This window comes from Galeopterus variegatus, unplaced genomic scaffold (genome assembly GCF_000696425.1).
Source record: "Galeopterus variegatus unplaced genomic scaffold, G_variegatus-3.0.2 Scaffold6790, whole genome shotgun sequence".
Classification (NCBI taxonomy): domain Eukaryota; kingdom Metazoa; phylum Chordata; class Mammalia; order Dermoptera; family Cynocephalidae; genus Galeopterus; species Galeopterus variegatus.
In genome coordinates, this window is record NW_007732901.1 from 68,846 (window position 1) to 83,748 (window position 14,903).

Sequence of the window (14,903 nt, forward strand, 5' to 3'; positions counted from 1 at the left end):
TGATTCTTTGCCTAGATGATCTGTCCAATATTGACAGTGGGGTGTTCAGGTCCCCTGCTATTATGGTATTAGTGTCTATTTCCTTCTTTAGGTCTAATAGAGTTTGTTTTATAAATCTGGCTGCTCCAAAATTGGGTGTGTACATATTTATGATTGTTATGTCTTCTTGATTCATCAGTCCTTTTATGATTATGTAGTGGCCCTCATTGTCTCTTTTTATGGTTTTTATTTTAAACTCTATTTTGTCAGATATGAGAATAGCTACTCCAGCTCATTTTTCTTTTCTATAGCTCATATCACCAGTATCAAAGACTTTATATCACAGCATATACACCTTCTCTGCATTACAGGTATTTATTCTGTCTGTAAATTATTCATACAAACTGTTGCCAGTCACTAAGAGGCAGGGAAGATGGGACAAGCTGCCAAATATTATACTGACTTAACAGAAGCTGTTTGAAATCATCCTCCTCAGGCATTTTTTGAAATAAGTTATTTAGGACTTATTCAAGACTTGTAAGACAAGTCTCCTGACTAATTGTGAAGCTTATCCTTAGTTGCTGTGTGCTCCTCTGCTTAACTTATCTCTACTTTAGTAAAACGTTTTGCAGGACTTTTATTTTCAGTATTACATGCATGTTAAGAAGATAGGACAAGAAAATGAAGGGCCCCTTCTACCTTGGAAAAGAACATACAGGAAGGCTTATGTATCAGAATATCTCCAGATTTTCTGCCGCACATTTGTTACCCAAAAGAATGACCCTAATGATGGAAAGTTCAGGCAGAGCAGTTGGATGAGTGCAGAGTGCTGGACAAATATTCCGTAGTTTAAAGAGTGCAATCTCTGCAGAGGCCGCCTTATTACTGATTGATATTGTGCAATCTAATTGACCATCTCTTCCTCCTCGCTCTCTTGTCAGCAAGGACCTTGATTTTTTTCTCCTGGAAAGATATGCAAGGCTCGCTTTTCAGATAAAAAGAGATTTTGGAAACACAGAGGCAACAGTTGAAAATTACAAAGTCATATAGTCTTAATACCATTTCTTTTAATATATTGTGCTGTGACCCAATTACCTAGACCCCAATAAAGAAGTATTTTTAAATAATGTAGTGGTTTCGAGTTACACTGATATGATGGAAACCCCATGTATAAAACTGCCTGCATTATTTAGAAAGGATTTCTCTCTTGGGTGATTGCTGCACAAGTATATAATGAAATCAATGTGATGTGTGTCAGGTCAGCTCTCAGTCACATACCGGAAGACTTCCTGCTCATAGAATAAATATATTTGATACTAGCACTAAATGTACTTTTTAAAAATTAATTTTAATGCTATGTATATTTAGTTAGAGTGGAAAATGCACAGATTTTCATTTTGCACTTTATAATGGACATACATTTTCTCCACAACCCTCAGGTACAAGAAATGTCCCCTTTCTCTACTTTTTCCTAAATCAAATTATATCTGCAACTTGTCAGGACAAGAAGATGACCAATATCAGTAATGGTTTTGCCCCTCTCCTTAGGCTAGAGTCTCACAGTGACAAGAAAATTCACGAAGGGTCCCTATCATAGTCATTCCACTTTGAAAGCCACTGAAATGCTCATTGTCCAAGACCCGTTGATCAGTTTTGGAAGATCATTGTTTACCCTCTCTCCCTGTTTTGGTAGGGAATGAGAAACTTTGTAAAGTCTCCTAGGTAACGTCATCTGTGGGAAACTTGTCACAGATACCCCAAAACACATATCTCTTTCCTGGTTTCAGTTAAACTACCTCTTCACTATTCACTTCTTCAATGCAAACTAATTAGTGTCCCTTGATTTATAACACTAGCCTCTATTTCTTTATCCTGGATTAGCTCCTACCCCATAAGTGTAAAAGTTGGATCTTCTTCATGCCCTAAACTTCTGTTTGGGGCCCTAGAATACAAAAGCTATTAAGAACTTCATAAGGCACAGAGCCAAGATTCAAACAGTCAACCCTACTTTCTTAGAAGAATAAAAAGTGCTTCTCATTCTTTTATGTCTCCTGAAGCAAAGAGAACAAAATGGTAAACAAAATAACAAATACTCTTGACAAGTGTTTAGTGAGTATGCAGTTGGTTGTTAATAAAGCCAAGTTTGCAGCTTCTGTCTCTGGCTGGGCTAATTAGCATTATTCTATCCTACAGCCACAAATTATACTTTAAACTATAAATACCTTACAGATCTTTTCAACTAGTTACAAGTATAACTGACTGTAGGTGATTCAGCAGAAATCTCTAACTTTTAAGACACATCATATAATGTTATATGCATCTTCATGTTTCCAGTACCACTTACAATACAGTATGTGTTTCAAAGACATTTGTTCAATTGAGCTGAATTGAATTGAATTGAAATTGATCATCTCCAAATGAAAAGAGGCTGAGCCACAGTCACTCTTAGTCTCTTTGTCTAAAGTAGATGATATTAAAGAGTTGGAAGGATATTTTAACAGTTAAATAAGAGACCAATAACGAAACCTGATTAAAAAGATAAAAACAAACAAACAAACAAAAAACAAACAACCCCCCCCCCCCGGATTAGTAAAACTTTTCTAAAACAAATACAAACTATTTTAAAGTTATTTCACTCACTGAAAATGGAAAAACTCATTTTAAAGATAAGTGAGTGTCTTCGTGTTTGGGAGATGCTGACATAAACCATGATTTCAAAATTTGAATGAAAAGAATTCATGTTTGGATCAAGAAGTGGTGGCAGCAGTGGACAAATACTTAATTGGAGAGGGCATTTACCAACACCGTGTGATTTTAAAGATTACCCTCATCTTCATAACCTTAACACTGTTATAATCACTTTACCATGGGTCAAAGATCTCATTCCACAATCAGAGTCAATGACTTAATTTCTAATAACCTGGGAAAAAGAATGAAATAATAATTTTACGGTATTTGTCTTAGTCTTCTTGGGCTGCCATGACAAAATACCATAGATTGCATGGTGCTAAACAATAGAAATTTATTTTCTCACAGTTCTAGAGACTGGAAGTCTGAAATTAGGGCGTCGTTATGGCCAGTTTCTGGTGAGAGCTGTCTTACTCACTTGCAGAAGCCTGCCTTCTTGCTTCATTATCACAGGGCAGGGATGGGTGGGAGTTGAAGAGAAAGAGAGCAAACTCTTTGGTATCGTTTCTTATGAGGGCACCAATCCTATTATTAGGGCCCAAGCCCCAAAGGCCCCATCTCCAAATTTCATCACATTTGGGGTTAGGACTTCAGCATATTTTGGAGGGGAGGTGTGGAGGGGAAGCACAATCAATCAGTCCATAATACCCTTTTCTGAGAGCAGCTTTTGATGTTATACTATAGAGAAGACACCAAGGACCTTTAGGAAAAGAGAGGCACACCACAACAAAAGAGAAAGGGACCAGAATAAGGAGATTAAAGAAACTAAAGCAAAACAACATCTACTTCAAAATTGTGTGGCCAACCCAAATATTTGAAAAGTGTTAAATTTAAGTCAGAAATTTTGTTCTTAAATGTTATATAAGTATTAGTAATATTGAAGGGTCTCCAAAATGCTCATGGAAAGATTCTTATTATCTTTTAATTTTATTTTTCCACAAACATTTTGTACTACCCTTGTACATTAGGCTCTCCATCTTTCCAAATAACCTAACCATATTCCATTGGAAAAGTCCAATATGCCTTTTTTCAAAATAGTCCAGAATACTGATGTAATTTCTACAACAGTTCAAACTAGTCAACTGTCTCTCAAAAGCTATTTTGATGACAATATTCTTCTGTATTGGACTTTTTACTTGATTGTCACCCCCCACCCTTAGAATTTTGTCCTGTTCATGTTTGTATCCTTCATAGGTAGTATAATATTTGGCAAACACTATATAGTTAAAAAAATAATTCCTAGAATGAAAAATAAAAACCTAAAAATACGTTGTGATCATATATATGTTAAAGCCATAATGTTATTTTTATTTTTTCAACAGGCTAACAATTTTAGTTTCTGGTTTCTGTTTTTAAATGGCAAAAATACCATTGGTAACCTACTCTTCTAATCTATTTTGATATCTCTTATTGTTTCCAAATTATCTATCAAAATTATTTCAAAGTAAAGAGACATTGAGGTATTATTTTAAGGAAAAAATAAAATGCATTAATTTAACTTCTGCAGCTGGATTGCATCTAATAATTGAATAACACAGAAGTATTTAAATGAGCAGTCTGGTAAGCAGAATTTAAATTGAGAGAAGTGATTTTTGTCATTCATCACAACTGTATATTGTTCTAAGGAGACATAGAATCATTCACAGAAGTATGACACTAGGAGAAAGCATTGTGGATTCAGCTTTGGAACCAATCCAGAAATATTTTTAAGTGCCATAATTTTCATTAAACTTTACTTATGCCATGTGTATTTGTAGTTTTTTTTTAAAGAGCTTACTCCCAGCTGTGTTTTCTTCTCAGAGCTCTGTATTTAAGCTTTTGTTTTTAATCTGCTTTTAAAATTGAAAGAAACTTTCATAATTTTCTCCAATTTCCTATTTTGAAACAAATTATTACTGGGTATTTCTGTCGAACACTGAATTATCAATCATATAAAAAAAACCAGATATTTGAAGAAAGAGATCACTTGTTTTGATATGTGCTCTTACATTTTTTATTGAATCATAGTTGATTATACATATTTTTTGGATTCAATATTGACATATGTTGATCAAATCAATATTACTAGTAGATATACATTGTTACAAATTGTACTTATTCTTTTTGCTCCTTGTCCAATCTCTCCCCATCCCCCTCTCCCTCTGCCCTCTCACCACTGATAACTCTAGATTTCCTCTCTGCTCTGAAAGAGTAATGGTTACTCTGTTGATTTGTTGTCTAGATGATCTCTCCAGTGCTGAGAGGTATGTTCAGGTCCCCCAATATTACCATAGAATAGGTGCTTCTTCTGTCACTTTGAATGGGCTTCGTGGAGAGAGACATCCTATTCTTTTCTATAGTCTCTGCTGGTGACTCTCCTTTTGTTAATGCACTCCAGTGGCCCGCGGACCATCTGCACGGTGGTTGTGACGTCTAGCCACTTTCATAGCAGCCATGGTTACTGTGGTGGCTGTGGTGGGCCACCCACATGGAGGCAATGTTTTCGGCATGCTCCTTGGTGCTGACAGTGTGCCTGATTGCAGGTAGGGGGATCCAGTCCCTGGCTCCATGCCCCAAGTCCTCTGGCAGCCTGATGCACTGGTGATGTGCCTAGGCTGGAACTAGTTTTTTTGTCTTTTGCTTACTTCTAAACTGGGGGAACTTCCTGTGGGAACCAGTACTTGAGCTGTGTAGTTGAGCTAAATTGCTGCTTTGCTGCTGTTTCCCTAGGGAAGGCATTTTGTGCAGTTCAGGGTTTAACGGTTGACTTTGTGGGTACTTCCAGCTCTCCAGAGACCCAGGGCACCTGGGTTTTGTAGAAACTCTGATCTGGGCCTGAGTCTTGTCATCAAACATACCCCATGCAATTCTGTATTCCTGACTAGTCTCCTCTGAGTGATCCTGCTCTGATTGAGGGGCAGATCAGTTGACCTTGCTGTGTCCCAGTGTTCCCCCAGTTGGCCTGTCACCACCACTGCCCCTGCTCCAGACACTTCCCATGGGGACAGGCCATGGGCTGGTTCCTTGTGATGACTCACTGGCCTCTGTGAATGGCTCTTTTTTTCACTTGTTCTGGCTCCTCGCTCCTGTGTGGGTCCACTGAAACCTTATTAGGGTTCTTGCTGTCCTCAAGGCCACCGTCCTCTTCTCCCCTGCTGCCTCCAAGCAACTCCAGTCGAAGGGCACAGCTGCAGCTTCTGCCAACTCCTGCTCCATGTGCTCAGTAGCTCCAGCTCTAAGGCCGCAACATAAAATGCTCCAAGCAGTTTTTTCTTTCTCTCCTCGCGGCTTCTCCCACCTTCATGAACCTATGGAGATCATGAAGTCTCTCCTCCTCTTCTCCTGAGCTCTAATAGCCCCAGCTTGGATGTTGTTACATTTTTATAGTTGTAAATTGGTTGATTTGTGGGAGAGAGTAATGCTGGGGAACGTCTATTCAGCCATCTTGACCAGAACTCTGTGCTCTTATTTTGAATAAAATCTCCAGATACATTATTTTTTTCTTTCAATATACCCCCAAAACAAATCTATTAGAGTTTCTTATCAACACATGAAAATAAAATTCATTTCAATGTCATTTTTTAAATTGTCTATTGTGGAAATTAATTACTGAAGCAAATTTAAAGCTATGCAAGGTACTGATGAGCCTCCAAGTTTCTTTAGTCACAAATTATGAAGGGGACGGTGTTTTGAGAACTCTTCAGCTACTGCCTATCTTTTCAATGAAACAACATAGTAAATTATGTGATTACTCTCAAGCTTCCTCAGGTCTCTACTAAAATAGAATGCTACCTGTTCTTTATCACTATGCAGTTGTTTTGCCTCCGTAAATACAGAGTATGCATGAAAAACACCAACACTTTCTTTGCCTTCTCTGTGAAGCTCCTTTTCCTTGTTTATGGATAGTTGTACTGTGTGGAACACACAAAATAGACTAAGCAAGAGAAGTGTAGCCAACTCTAATTCAAAGTAATCTGATACAGCCACACACACGTTTTAAATATTTGCACAATTTGCCTGTTTTTTAAATAACTAAAATATATTTGGAATTGTTTGCAAGAAAGGATATTTTACATATTGAACGGAAGGCTCCGGAAATCTTACCTACATTTTCAATATATCTGTCTACCTTTATGATGGAGCTACAATCTTTGTAGAACTAGATACCATTATTGTAAAGGCAGGAAAGCTTTCAAAGAAAGTCATCTTATTGTCCTATTAAGATGTTACCCTCTAATACATTTCAAATTCAAATAAAATACTGTGAATATTCTAAAAGCATACTGTTTCTATCACTTTTTCCCCCTTTAGTGCTTTACTTTTTTTTAATAAAACACCAGAGTACATTAAAAATATATACATTGTGTCTTCTGATTCTCTTGATCTTAATTTGTTCATTGCAGATTTCCACTTGTTTACCCTCTTCGATTCTGTCATTCAAACATATGCAGTACTGGCCATTCCTTTCCTTCATACTCTTGTTCTTCCGTATCCCATAAATATGACCAATATGACCACCTGTTGTTGCTCAGGAAAGTAGCATACCTGCCATGGCTGTGAAGCCTTTCAAAGCCTGTCTTTTCCTGACTTATGGTATACAGTGGCATGCTGGTTAATGGTATAATGAACATTTATTTAATAGTGGGGCATTATAATAAATACCCATATTTCAGCAAAACATACCTGATATTTTATGTGAAAACTATGTAACTTTAAGATAAGTATGAAATTTAAAAATCAGGAAGGTAGATAAACAGTATTTATGAATCTTTACAGCTCTTAATTCTATCATCCTATGACACACTTGAAAACAAACAAGAATACTTTTTGTTGATGTATTTCTGAGTTATATAAATTCATTGAAATAAAAAAAGACCCCAAACTGAACGGTAAGTACAATTTAGTCAGCAAAGTCGATGAGGTTTAAACAGAAAAACTTTTTTTTAATGAAAATGGTATTTATTACCTTGTTTTGTGATGAAAGACAATGCTACTAATGAAACAAAGAATAAGGATTCTGTGTGTAGGTACTACTAAGATTTCATATAAAATCATATTAAAGAATAGCAGGAAAAAGTTTAAAGTATTTAAGCTATGTAAATAATAGCATTTTTATAAACATGGAATGTCAGAGCTAGTAAGGAATTTAGAGGTAAAAAACTCTAAATGAGTGACATTGAAAAGTTCATTCCCGACTTCCAGTACAGTGTTCTTTTCTTACATCATTTTTCTGATGTGTTGTTTTATAAGAAATAAGAGCTGCTAAAAGTACAAAAATATTTGAAACCATGCTCAATCCTAACATTTCTATAGTATCCATTATGAAATATCTTCACTGCTTCAATTGAAATCTCAGGCATATACAGCAATTACATGAAAATGAGAAACTTTAATAGCCTTATAAAAGAATGACAATACTACTCATACACACCAACATCAGCGCATACTTCAGTTCCAAAACAAGTTGAGTCTAGGATTAAGAAAGAATTAATGACCCAGTAGAAATATTATTGTCCCTGGGATTTAGAAGGCCAGGAATGATTGTGCTCTTAGCACAATGATCAACATGAGTGGGGCCTTGTATAAGTATTTTCCCCCTTCTTTACCTTCTCTGAGTCTTTGAATTAGAAATTTTAAAAGTGAGAAAGTTAGACTGTGTCAGAGATCTCCAATCTGCTTTCTTCGAATCCATTTTGGGGACACAGGGGGAAGGGGAGGGGTAACAGATCTGCCTGCTCCGGCCCCTACCTCTGCTGAAGCTGCAGCAGGTCCACTTTCATCGGTTTTACACATTAGGTTTATGGTTAATATTTGATTTGAAGAAAAAATACTTTCACCAAAAAATAAAAAAATGCAAACCTTTTCAGGATCATTAAAGTTCCTTATCATGTCCCAAATCATGTTTAAGGCTCCAAATCATGTCTGTGGTTTCATCAGATTTATGATAAAAATTCATTCAAATCTGACAAAAATAAAAAATCTGTTTAATAAGAACAACTAGACTCTATGTTTTCTTTTTCTCTCTGCCAATATATTTTCCCCAAAACACACCTATCTTTTTCTAGCTTCAACTATCATAATATTTTTTATTTAGCAAGTAATGTCCAAGGTTTCTAGTGTCAGTCAGAGTACACAGAGAATGTAAGAGGAAATTATAAATTATATAAAGTTCTTTTTGAAATAATAAGAATGAGAAAAAGTCTCCTCTAAGATTAGCTGACGGTAGAGTCAAAAAACTGATTAAATGGGCCCAAACGTGCAAGAATGTGCTTCAGACTGGCATAACAAAAGAAAGTGTGGTTCTTTGCATTATTTCTTGCGATAATTGCTTTATCACTAATTTATTTTCCATCGTAAGTGTTTGTACATGATTAGTCACTGTTCCATTTTTATTAGAAGAAATATATTGCCATCTAGTGGTAAGCCTTATGATGAGGATTGTATTGAAATAGGATAGTTATTTAAACCTACTCAGTGATAAATGGAAGAAAATTCCCAAAAGCAAAATAAAAGTTTCAAATTATTTGTGTCAGAGCAATTGCACAATCTTTAACTGACATTGTATATCAAAGAACATCAGATATATTTTTCAAATTCTTTTCTTTCTAGTTACCAAGAACATTTAAAACAGATTTGTTCACCGGTTACCCTGAGCTGGTAACTGCCACTTTTATGACCTTGATGATAAATGTCACTATCAGTTGGTTCATCCTCATTGCGTTGAGAACTCTTAGGAACAAACAGTGAGCCTACCTAGAAAGAGCTTATCTAATGTCACTGAGAAGGCTTCCTGGGAAACTTTGTTGCCATATATAGCCCCAAAATATTGACCTTTAGATATCATCATTCTTGTTTGATATACTTCAGAAACAACTTAAATCAGAAATAATATGAGAATAGGTCACCACTTTTTTAATTTCCACATCTTGTGGCATTCTTAGGACCCAGCATACTTCTATCTTAGTCAGTACCAACACTGGACAAAGCACACTTTTTGTTGTTTTTGTTTTTAATGGTAGAATTACACTAGAACATAGTGTAAAATACACCAAGATCTAATTATAACCTCCAAAACATAACCCCTAGATGTAAATATGGCTATGCCTCTGAAACCTTTCTCTTCTCTCTGTATATTCTTTCTCTAGGATCTTCATTTCTATGATTTCAACTTTAACATTTATAAAGATGACTCTTCTACCTTTGCCTCTCCTTGCCCTGAAATTTCAAAATACATTTCTATATATCTGCTGTGCATTTCCACTTGGATACCCTGCCAGAATCATATACTTAGCAGATCACAGTTGCATTTGCCAGTGGTTAGAAGCATTGGCTCAGACATCAGTTAAGATGATGTAAAGATCACAGCTCCCCACTTGCTATCTGTGTGAACTATGGCAAGGTATTCAATGTCTCTAAGTCCCAGTTTCCCCACATGTAACGCGAGGTTCAAATTGTAGTGAACCATGTAAACCTGTTTTTAGAAATAAAATAATCCAGGAAATGGGTTTAGTACAGTGCTTATCACACAGCAAATGTTTAGTAAATGGCTATTTCTTTTATTAAGGTTATCATCATTTATTATTCCCATAGCCCTAAACTAGAAGATCATCCTGAATTTTCCAGTATTATTAGTAGCCCCACTTTTTCCCTTCGTTCCAGTACTTGAAACTGCAGAGCCTTCTTTGGCACCTCCTTTCCCTTAACAATAAGATGCTAATTATTTAGATTTATCCCTTGGAAGTTCTCTTGCATCTGCTGCAGCTCCTATGACTCCACTTTTGTTTAGGCCTTGAAGTCCCTCTTTCCTGAAATAGTGCAATATAACCTTCCTTCTCTCTCTCCCTACTCAGCCCATCTAGTGCACTGCTGCATTAATTGTACTAGAGCAGTTACAGTCACATCATCACCCTTTGAAAAAAATCTTCTATGTCTCTGCATTTTATTTATTATAGGAATAAATAGAATTGAGCAAAAATTCTTACTTTACCATTCACAGCATTCTTTAACTTAGCTTCTTACAAAGTCTCATGACTTTCTATGTCTATTCTACACTTAAGACAAATTGAACTGCTCATTGTCCCCCAGTCAATTCTCCACCTCTGTGCTTTTATTCACCTTTTTTTAACCTATCAATAATTTTTTTAATATAACTGCCTGTCAAGATTCTAAATATCTTTTAAGATACTTTCATTCATTCAATAAATATTTAAGTGTCCACTCTTTGCAAAGTACAATTCTGGGAATAGTTGAGGTAAGTGAAAAGAGCATGAGAATTTGTGTCAGAGAACCAGAGCTTAAACGTTAGCTCTGCTTCTTTCTAGCTCTAGCTATGGGACATTGAGCTAGTCATCTCTGCTGCTCAAGCCTCAGTTTCTTCATCTTTAAAAGGCTCAATGAATAACAGTTGCTCCCGGGACTGTTGTAAATAATGAGTTAAAGTATAAAAAAGTATTCCCAAAACACCTAGGATGGTGTATCTGCCACATAAACTCACTTTGAGTAAAATATTACCTCTTCTATGAAGCCTTTACCACCTAAGCATAAACCCCCATCCCCCACCCAAGAACTTTGGAGACTCAGTATAGCATAATAGTTACTGTGAGAATTTTGGAGCCAGACTAATCTAGGCTCAAATGTCAGCTCAGTATTCACTAGTATTAAACCCGAACAAACCACCTAACCTTTCTGATCCTCAGCTTCCTTCCCTCAAAAGTGGAGTAAATAACAGCAATTACTCACAAGGGTTTTGTAAGGATTAAATGATATGCATGTAGAATGCTTTGACAACATTTTATGCTGTTTGTATCATAGCCACTTTTGGGTATTTGTCTAATCTCCATTGCCTAGTAAAATTTTGAATGTATGAACTCTACTAATTTTTATATCATCCATAATGCCATGCATGTAGGTTCATTTCAATAAATGTGTGTGGAATTACATTGGAAAGGAATAATTCATTCTTCAGGTATCACTGTGCACATGGGGAGTGGAAAGCACCAATTTACAAATAGGATTACTTCACTAATCTCAGTGTATCAATTCACATGAAACAGATCGATTTAAAAGTTACTCTTAATATCTGTTGTTTGTTAAAACTGTCAGAAATGTTTCACATTGCTTTTCCCCTTTCAGACCTGGAATATTCAAGTGTTTAATATCCCCAGGTCACAGAAAAAAAACATAAAACATATGAAAAACTGGGACACATAGGACCACAAAGTATCAAGACACTAGCTGGAAAATGGACAAACTGTTGCTAATAATCTTACCAATACCTACACTTTGATGAGACACAGCAATCCCTTTATCCCAAACTTGATCTGTTTCTGCCTCCTATAGCTAGGGATAAAATTGGAAATATTTAAATACTTTAAAAGGACTTTGCTAAATGAATTATCCAGTGTAGCCATAAATCTGTAACAGAGCTAAGATTAGAATACATGCTTATTCCATAGCCCAGAGGCTTTTTCAGTGTTCTGGTTATGTTTATCGACATTCAATTAAAATGTGATATGGGTCTTTAAAAGAGCTGGAATTTTTATTAAAGTACAAAAATTTGTTTTAAATATCACAGTCACTTTACATTTCTTAAAACTCTTATGGCAGTTACAAAGTAAGTGTTCATTTGCCTTTGTATGAATGTGATATTACTCTGGCAATTGTTTTATCTTCAATCAGATATGGCTCACAAATAAAAAGTAAGAGACTTATTGGGCCTCTTAGCTAACATTCTAAAATATGGTAGTCAGCTGTAATAAGTAAAATTCATTGCTCAATTTAGAGACCATAATTTTTCTCATAGAAATGGTCTCAAGTATTTTTCTAAGGAGGAACACATAGAGCAAACTAATAAAATTCACCAATCACTTTGAAAAACCCAGGTTTAAATTCCATAATTTCTATCAACTCATTAAGAGGTATAATGAACATCACCAGGGGATCCCAAATTTTTATTTTTACTTGCCTTGAAAGGTTAATATGGAATATGTCAGAATGGACACTCAAGAATAGGGACATGACCATGAATGTGAAATAGGAATTGAACCCTATAGGAAACCTAGACAAGGAATGTGCTATCAGGTCTGAACACTCAAACATGGCAATCACTTGAATGAATTACTAAGAGAGATTGTGACCATCTCTCCCTCGAGACATTTTAAATGCAGTATCTTTAAGAATCATGTTCAAACTTATGTCACTGTCTGGAATAATTCATGAGAAAGATGCCCCAAGACAGGAAATAGAATACGTTAGGCCTGGAGGGTCCTTTTAATCTTCTCTTGTACAATTTACCATACTGTAAAATTTCAATTAGCCAGAATATTTGGAGAAATAAAAATCTTGAGCAGTTTTACATTATTTTTTTTGAAAACTGTAAAGAAAAAAATCTCTTAAACTAGGGTCCAATTTTGTAAATATTTTATTGGTTATCTGATTCTATTTTCCCATCACATAATAATTTTTTTTCTTTAATTGAAACTTCGTAGGGTCATTAACAAGCCCATGAATTCTTACTGTCCAGGATTATAGAAATTACCAGTTTCAAAAGATATATTCTTAGAGCAGAGCAAACAGGATTTTTTAATGGCTTTGATGTGTACAAAAAAGAGAAAGGTCAAGAATAACACCATGGCTTGTGGGCTGAACGACTGGCAGGAAAGAGTTGCCATTAGCTTAAATGGGCAAAACTGGGAGAACCTCATTAGGGTGGAAGTATCAGGAGCTCAGTTTAGAGTGTGTTCATTTTGAGATGCTTATTTGCCACTCAAGAGGAGATGATTGTTAGGCAGTTAGAGATATGGGTCTGTGGTTGATATGAGAGACAAGTTTGTGCTGCATATTACCCAAGCACTCTGTAATCCCTGTTTCTGACCTAAATAATCACATCCTACAGCATCAGGTGCAAAACTGCACCATCAAAGACCCCATTCCAGACATAATGAATCAGAATCTGCATTTTTTTCCCATAAATAATTTTTCTTCCTGGTTTTGTACTTGTACATGAAAGTGTATATATAATGTACTAAATAATAATAATAGCAAAACCCAGTATCTGCACTATTTTATGTAATCCACCAAACAAACCCTAGGTGAGAGAGACTTTCATCATTCTACTTTACAGAAGAGGACAGTGAGACATCAAGAGTTAGGTTTGGGAAGGTCAAACAGTGTAGTAAAACAAGTACTGGCCTAACTGCTTTTAGATCCCAACATTTTAACCACAACGTAATTCTGCCTCTCTTTTATGGTTTTGTTTAATCCCCTTTTGTCCTTTTGTATTATTTTGTTTTTCCTTAGCACCTGCACACACACACACACACACACACACGCACACGCACATGCACACCCCTGCTCATCAAAGCTTTTAATCAGGACAGCACAAAATTACTAATACTATCATAGATTCAGGTGCTTCTTTGTTGACTACCTGTGGCTTCTTCAATCCAATTTTTCTTTTCCCCTCTCAGTGTATTCATTTTTGTACTGATATCACTTGAGAAAAATATTTGTTATACACACATTATGAGTATTCTGAGATCAGACTCAGTTACAGTAGTGGTGGGATCTTAGAGCTCACAATAATTGATAGACTGTTGGGTAGAAAAGAGGCTCCAATTAATATTTTGGCATAAAGTTTGCTACAATTCTTTTGTCATGCAGATTGTTTTTTGATGCTGGTACCTTTGAATGCTGGGTATATGCTGTCAAGAAATAATTTGGCATGTTATTTAGCTATGCTTTTACTTAGAAGAATAATGAAGGCAAAGATGGAAAATATGCACCTGGGTTGCAAATAATATTTTTACGTTAAGTTGAGCAATGGATTGTTTCCTCTATTTCTTTCTATTTGTACTCATTGTGAGGACTAACTTACAAGTCTATCTTATACTAAATTTATTTTAAATGAAATTCTGTTATCTTTTTAAAGTTCCAGATCCTGCAGTTTCAAAATCATATTCACAACCTTAGTAGATATTATGAATGATTGTCCTGTTTCACAGCTGAAAAGCCTGAGAGTCAGAGAAAATAGGTGATTGACCCAAAATTGCATATTCTTGTAAGCAGCAAGAGCTAAGTTTGCATCTTGATGTTGTAGTTCAATTCATTTTAAACTTAAATGTACATGAGAATCACCCACAGATCTTGTTAAAATGCAGATTCTGATTCATTATGTCTGGAATGGGGTCTGAAATTCTGCATTTCTAACATGCTCCCTATTGGCAATTATATCGCTGCTCTGAGGACCACATCTTGAG